The sequence below is a fragment of the Sinocyclocheilus grahami genome, unplaced genomic scaffold, assembly GCF_001515645.1.
Source record: "Sinocyclocheilus grahami isolate Dianchi unplaced genomic scaffold, SAMN03320097.WGS_v1.1 scaffold517.1, whole genome shotgun sequence".
In the NCBI taxonomy this organism is placed as follows: Eukaryota; Metazoa; Chordata; class Actinopteri; order Cypriniformes; family Cyprinidae; genus Sinocyclocheilus; species Sinocyclocheilus grahami.
The window spans coordinates 528,196-536,747 of NW_015505696.1; positions in this window are offsets into that span (position 1 = coordinate 528,196).

The following is an 8,552-nucleotide window of genomic DNA, read 5'->3' on the forward strand; positions in this document are numbered from 1 at the left end:
GCTGTGCACCAGGAATATTGTCATCTCTTATGACAAATTTCTTGTGATGTTCTCTTATTTGTAAGGCGCTTTGGATAAAAGCATCTGCTAAATGAATGAATGCAAATGTCACTTCTTAAAGGGATAGTTCACTCAAAAATGAAACTTCTCTCATCATTTTCTCACTCTCGTGCCATCCCAGATGACTTTCTTTCTTCAGATGAATACAACTGAAGATTTTTAGAAGAAAAAAAAGAAGAATCAATCCATATAAGAGAAGTGAAATGAAGTGAGTTACTCCTTTAACTGTTGTAAAATCTCTTGAATACACAGCTTATTGCTTTAATAAAATACAGCAACTGAAAAATGATAAAAGATGCAGTGTTCAGTAAACAAATGCATGAAATTAACTTTTTTTTTTTTTAGAATAAACGATTTTTCTGCCAAGTTCTTCATTAGCCCATCTGAAGACTGTTTACAGTTTCTAAACAACTTCCAGACTTTAATGCATGGTGCGTTTATCAAAAGTTCTAAGCACAGATCATCTAATTAAGTAATTAGTGAATTTCTCAGAACTATAGATGTTTATTCACAATCAAATATGCTTTGTGTTATTTGTAGCCAAACCCTTGTGAAAAATAACCATAAAGTAATTCATATCCAGCAGACTGTCATCGTCACTCTTTTAAATGTATTTTTAGTTCATCAAATAAAGAGAGATGAGGGGAGATGTCAAAACCACATGAAGAGCTTATGTGACGTGGCATCTGATCGGCAGATGGTTGTGAGACACATGAGAACATCCATAGATGGGAACAGCTGCCGTCCACCAAATTCAGCCCAAATCCGTTTAGAGACAACAGCTCAAATGATCTCAAACAAACATGGCCTAACTCCATATAGATTACACTCAGATTGCTCAGACAGGAGAGAAAGAGATCAGGCAACGAGCACATGTGCATTTTAGATGTTGTATTAAAACAATATTTTTGGAGCACCACTTTAAAAATGCAACCATAATTGCAGCCATGGGAATAATAAAGACAAAATACGGCTGGATAAAATGACTCGAGTTGTAATATTCTAGAACCTTTTGAGAAGAAAAGAAAAAAAATCATTATGCAGAATATATGAAAATGTTCACAGTGATTCACTTTTCTTGTTCGCAAGACAAGAAAGTATTCCTTTTCACTCTTTTCTATCTGAATGTCTCTCTCAGGATATCACATCCACTGTAAACCAGAGCAGCATAACAGTAGACAAACAGTTTCTCGCTGAGTGTGAGCTGTCAGATCATTTGAGGTAAGCAACGCATTGTTTAATATTTCACAGATTTGAGTAAAACTGGGAAACATTCACATCTAGTGCTGTCAATGAGGTACATTAAACAAAAACATTAGCTGTCTAAATCATGGCATGCAGTAAAACTGCATTAAAAATAATGCTTCTATTCTCAGCCTCAGTCTGCATATATTTAAAGTGTGTTTCTATGATCATTGTGATCTTTTATTAATCTACTATGATCTATTTCAGATAAAGCTGCGCTTAAATGGCACATAAAATCTATGGTTGGTCACTGTACACATCAGTCAGGTGGTCTCATCCATTAAAGCGAGCGCTTTTCCAGACTTAACTAACTTGTGGGGGCAGTTTTGTAAACTCTCACCAATTCATAATGGGTCATTAATTGTCAAGAGTTTCTAGTTTCAACACTATTTTGTTCTAAATTTAATCTAGGAGCCACAATGAAATCCCTATAGCTCCGGAATTAAACCACATTGGGCCTTAAAAATTAAGATAACAAAAGAAATCTTTGCTAAGAACCAGAATCTAATAGGATATTAAGATATTTTCAATACTTCTTGAGTTACAGCCACGCAAACTTTCTTGAAAAAATGTGAAAAGTGTTATTTTCCCATTTTTGAACAGTCCCCATTGGCAGATAATGCAATAAGCACTGCTAAAGTCAACAGATTTTACAAATAGAGCCACCAATCTCTGTGTAAAAATAATATGATGCTGCCATCTTTCTAAAATAATTTTTACCCCCCTGTTATTTGGCTCAGAATATCAGGTGAAAATAGTCATTTTGACCCCCCTCGACAAAATAGTGGATTACTCAGTAAATATTCATCCATGACATTTAATATTATGGCTACTCTGGACAGAAAAAAATATTAACAAAATCAAAACTTTTAGGCAGGGAAAATTCTGAAATTTGTCACAGAATGACCCTAATGCTATTGCCACTTAAAAGACCACTTAGAAGGTCATGAGGTAATTTTGTGCAATGACATCAAATTCATAACTTCACATTTTTATGAGTCCAAACAAACAATCTTTGACGGGTAAACTATGCCTAAAACTTTTTTCTGCTGCATTCAGGAGATGCACATCAGATTGAACATTATTGGTGATTTATTATATTGCTGATGCAGCTGTTTTATGAAGGTAATTAGTCATTTGAAGCTTTGATTTTACCGTGCTTAAGAACAAGCTTTACCATAAAATCACTGTGAGGCACATTCTCTCACAACTTATTGCTCTATTTAAGATATATTTTCATTCTTTTACTTTTAAGGATGTAATAAAAGCAAGGTTTTGACAGATTTAACACCTGTTTTCACACTAATTGCTTTTGCACATAAAAGAACACTTGCAACTTCACAGTTTAATATTGCGCAGTGACATCACAATCATAACTTTACATTGCTTATTTCTTGCCAGCTGCTTGTGAGACTGACCAAGTAATTCATCTCGTCTTGTTTCACAGTCGGACTATAAATTGCACTCTCCACACATCTTCACGAGCTCTCAGAGGTCTCTGTGCTTTTCTCATTAACCATCACCTCCAAACATGCACTTTTGCAACTTCAAAACATCTATTCTCAAAGCCGCGATTCACACGCTTGCCAGAGCAAGAGACACAAAACACAATGAAAAGTTTTTTTTTAGAAAGAGCTTCCCAGTCATTATGAGATGATTTCAGGAACATAATGGAGACATTATTGGTTTGAGTTTTCTTGAGTGATCGTTAAATGGCATCCTGTCTTTAGATTAAGACACTAAACTAATTCTGTCAGCAAATGCGTGTGACCTCACAGTGAGACGATAATTAAATATGAGTGAAATGGCTTGCTACTTATAGCATATGGGAAGCACGGATTTGATTCGCAGAGAAAGGTGTGTGTGTGTGTGGGAGCTGACTCTAATTACAGCGATGTAGTTGGAAATAAAGACGGAGGAAACTGTCTCAACGCTCTTCACTCGTTTCAACAGGGAATGTCAGCCGAAACAGAAATCAGGGAAATGTGTGCCAGCTCAGTTCTCTCTTCTTTCCATCTTTTCAAGCATTTGATATGAAATGCATTATGTAACCTTTGGCCCACTTTGTTATTGTAGCATATTTTAGTTCAGAAAACGAAGCTGTGCAAGTTTCTCAATCACTAGAGGCACTGAATGGAACTGCAAAAATGAAGACTGTTTCCAAACAGTCTCTTCTGCTCACCAAGGCTGCATTTATTTAATCAAAAATACACTAAAAACTATAATTTTGTGAATTATTATTACCATTTAAAATAGATGTTTTCTATGTGAATATCTGTTAAAATGTAATTTATTTCTGTGATCAAAGCTGAATTTTCAGCATCATTTCTCCAGTCTTCATGATCTTCAGAAATCAGTATAATATGCTGATTTGCTGCTCAAGAAACATTTCTGATTATTATCAATGTTGAAAACAGTTGTGCTGCTGAATATTTTTGTGGAAACGTGATACATTTCATTTTTCAAGATTCTTTGATGAATATTAAGTTCAAAAGAACAGCATTTATTTGAAATATGTATTTTTTACTTTCGCTTTTGACCAATTTAATGCATCCTTGTTGAATAAAAATATTAATCCCTTTCCAAAAAAAGAAAATAATAATAATAATACTGACCCTAAACATTTGAACAGTAGTGTATAAATTAAATATAGTGTAAATACATCATTCACAACAGATATTAATTTTACCAGTGCCCAACATTTTAGACATTAGATCAAGATGGAAGAACGTACTTTAATAAACACATTCAACATTCTTCTCAATCAATGTAATGGGTTTTTGTATCTCACTAGCTCATAGACTTTGTCAGGTGCTCAGTGCTGGTTGTACATGTGCTCTTGTGTGTGTTTATCCAGCGCTGCCTGTTTCTGTGCTGGATTCTGTGATGTTGGTTTGAACCTCCAGAACTGCTATTTAAAACCCACATCAGCTACACAGAGAGAGTTTGCTCAGCCCAAGGCAAACAGCACACACTCGACACACGCTTTACACACACATACCCCTTCAAACACACAGAAATCACACTTTGGCATTCATCCGAAATGGCCACATGTTATTTTTCCATTCCACTCATCCGCCTTTAATCGCTCTCAGTCTGTCCGTCTCTCTAACACACGAGGTACAACAACACAAGCGCTGGAGGAAGCGTCACTCCCGACCCTCTTGTCTGGTTAAATCCTGTAAATGGCACGACCGTCTGTTTCCTCTCTGACTTTACACATTTCATTGAATGAGAGGGTCAGCCAGCACTGTTGTCCACCGCAGGATTAACTGGAGCATTTTAAAAAGCAGATAATGGGAGGATTTTGGAGCAGATGAGACCTCTTCATGTTCCATTAACTAATTGTTACGTCTTACCTCGCATGCTCCTCTGATCACACCGACGCGTGATGCATGATGGGAAACAGGAGGGAAAGAAAGAGCACTGCGTCAGACACAAACCCCAGTGGAAAAAACTACCGCAGAAAGTATAAAGATGTGCATTTTCAGAAGAAAATACTAGTGCTCTGAGGCAGTAAAAAAAAATAATAGAGTTAAAGTTAAAGTCTGTGTAAGTGAAATGCTGCATTACAGAAGCCTCACATGAAATCGTAACGTTCGGCTGCGCACAAGAATAACATAAAGGTCAAAACAGTAGATGCTTAAGTAAATGTTAAAAAGAACCTGTGATGAATCACGATTCATTGTGCAAATGTTACATCACTGTCAGTGAAGGAAATAATAAAGGTAGCTCAAAGGAAACTAGGCTATAGGTAGATTCTCAAACTAAATTCTTTAAAAAAAGACAATTTGGTGCTACGCTTTGTCTGACATGACATGTGAACGTAAATGAAAGCTACAGCAGAGGGGATTCTGCAAATGACAATTTAAATGTTGCTGTTCCTCACACAAAGCATCACATGACTTCAGAAGGCTTAGAATATAAAGCACAAACTGAAAGGACTATGATCATTGCAATGAATTTCTGAGGTTTACAGAACATACTTGATGGTTTCAAGAGTGTTACTAAGATAGATAGATAGATAGATACCCTTTTCCAAAAATATTTTCCTCATCTATTCATCATGGAAAGGGAATGCATATTTTAATGCATATTAACAGCTTTCTGAAAATTGCAATTATGTTACATAATTCACTACGGCGTAGAATCTGTATCCAAACAAGTCTTGCATATTATTATGATTACAAGAACTTGAGGGTTAAAGACATGCAAGTATATTTTTAACAACAGCTGCACCGTCAGAATGAGTTTAACTAACCGAACAATCAGTTAGCAGGACAGTCCACTGCACGCCATCTGGGATCTATGTGTCATCTGTTCTGCACTATGTACTTCACATACTCTCTCTTCTGGGGGTGCATGAAGAAGAGTTCCCATTGGTGGCTTTCCCTCAGTGCAAGAGTGGCCACCCAGAAAGTAATTCAGCTGAGGGAAGGCAGCCAATCACAGCTCTTCTTCTTGCAGTCTCCTGGAGGCACTTGACACATACATGCATTACAAACTGATGCACAGTCTGGTTCCCATATTATGTGAAAAGTACAGTATAAGGATCCATGCATAAGGTTCAGGATCTGAAACTAATAAAGGGTTCTTTCTTTTCCTTTTTTGTTTTGTTTTTGTTTTGAAGCAAATGGGTAGTAAAAGAAGGTGCATTTAGAAAATGTGATTGTCATTCTCAGAAGGTCAAGCTAAATATTTTAGACGCTAATTTACATGAGGTTTGCAATTTTCAACCCTGTCCTAAATTTTGGTTTATAGTTATTTATAAATGTACATTTCCCATAAATCTAAGAAAAAATATTTGATCTTTTTTTTTTCTTAATATAATTAACAGTACAGACTATTAGACACATTAATGCAAAAAGTTTTTCATTGTACATTTATCCTATGATAGATAATAATTGATCGCACATGTAAAGTCCCTTTGGCAAATGGCTCCTTGTGGTAAAAACAAACAAATAAAAAATAAAAATAAAATAAATAAATGTAAATTTTACAGTGGAGATGTATGGAAGGCTGTTTCCGACACACAATTAAAAAAAAAAGAAAAAAGAAAACTAAAATAGCAAGTTTATATCTCATAAATCGTATTTTTCTTCTCAGAATTGCTCAGATATAAAATCAGAACTGTGAGATATAAACTTGCAATTACGAGGACAAAAAGTCAGAATTGTGAGATAAAAAGTTGCAATTACCTTTTCAATTTTTTATTCTGTGGCAGAATAAAATAAATAGAATTGTGAGATGTTCACCCAGAATTGCGAGAAAAAGTGTCAGAATTCTGAGTTTGTTAAGAAGTCTGAATTGTTATAAGAAGTTGCAATGACATTTTTAATTTTATTTATTTTTATTATGTGGCAGAAAAAGGCTTCCATTCAAATGTCACATGCAGTCTGGCACCATCATTTTGCCCTCTCCAGAATCCAGAATAATTTGAAACATTATTTCATGACACTTCTGCACAGACAGCAGGTCTTTAGAGGACAACACTATCATGAGCGGGTCCTGTATAGTCTGAACATGACCCGTTTAAACACAAGCAAATATATTCAGATTATTTATGAAGTTTGCCGCAATCCTAGGGAAATAATTAAGCCTGCTTGCGCATTTTACACTGAAAATCAAAGGAATTCAAATTTCCTTTCATTCCTTATTCTTACCAGGTTCAGCTGAAGTTATAAAAATATTTATTAATTAGGCCAATTATCATATGCACAGGCTTTGCATAAGCCAAATAAGTTCACTATCCATGCACCCAGAGCAAAACATTCACCCGGTGTACAAGAGAGAAACCGCAGGCAACACTGAAGCGTACAGTAGGTAAACAAACTCACAACTGCTGCAGTGAGCTGATTACTGAATAAAATAATAATTAAAACAAACCGTAAAACCAATAGTAATGGTGATTGCAATAACTGCAACTACTACTACTACTACAACTATTTTATATATTATAAAGAATATTCCAGACTACTTTAATTTCAAAGTCCTTTTGCAACTCTATGCGACCTGACCCAAAGACTCGGGAGGTGAGGTGAACTAACAGGCTGCACAGCAAACTAAGCAATGAATTAATCATGTTTGCGTAAATAGATATGTTGGGGAATTTTGTAACACGTGATATTTTGATTATATTCTGCTGAAATGAACGAAATGAATGAAATGACTTGAAAAAGTGTTCGGATTTTGCTGAACGAGATTCAAAGATCCGAGTCAGTAAAATGATCCAAACTTCCCATTACTATTTCCCATGTCTTCCCATTTAAATAGCAATATTAATTACCACGTCTGCTTTTTCACTCTCTCTGCATCATGCATGTAACCTGCCAAAACTCAAATGGAATCGCAATTCCTTTAGCATTTGAATTTCCGATGCCTTACACTGAAACCTGTCAACCAGTGTCAGGGGCGGGACTATACTATGGGGTGTATTTGTATTGGATATAATATATATACACATATATTATTATTATTATTTTACAGTATGAGCAATAGCAAAAGTGATGCTTGTGTTAGCAAACAAGTTAAAAACAACAAAGTAAATAATGTGCCTCTCTTCTCCAAAAATGTAAAGTGTCATAGCAACAGTGTAGCAGAACATTTTGCAGAGTGTTTGAAAGATTTGAACATCTCTGAAAGCACACAATACCATCAATTACAGGACATGAAGCAACCCAAGTGCAAGCTGAAGACAGGAGAGGAGGAAACTTCAGCCTCAGCTGTTTATTCACAAGACAACAAAAGATCAGAGAGTTCCCAATTCAGCATTGAGCAGCGCTGGCACACACAGACATGATGACATACTTAAGCCTATGATACACTTTCTGAGCAATGTTGCATTCAACAGGCAACCAAGTGACACACAGGGCCCACGACCGATCTAAAGTATCCAGATAGAACTTTGTTGCCCATTCTCAATGGGAAAGTGCCCAAGTAACATTGCTTGAAAAAGTTGCATGGCAACATTGCTAAAAAAAAAAAAAAAAAGCCCCATGTATCATCACCTTTAGAGTTTGGGCTCAGGGTAATTCTTCATGCTGGAACTGAACTGAAAATATATGGTGGAAAACATGATAATGCAATGCTAAATGCAAACAGGCCAAGAACTCTTGACTGTGTGTTAAACATTAGCAGTGCTCGCTAGGACAATAATCACTATTAATAATTAGGTTAGCAATCTGAACAAGCTACAGCCTTGAATATTTAAACATAGTTTAAAAACACCTTAGCAACTGCATAGCAAT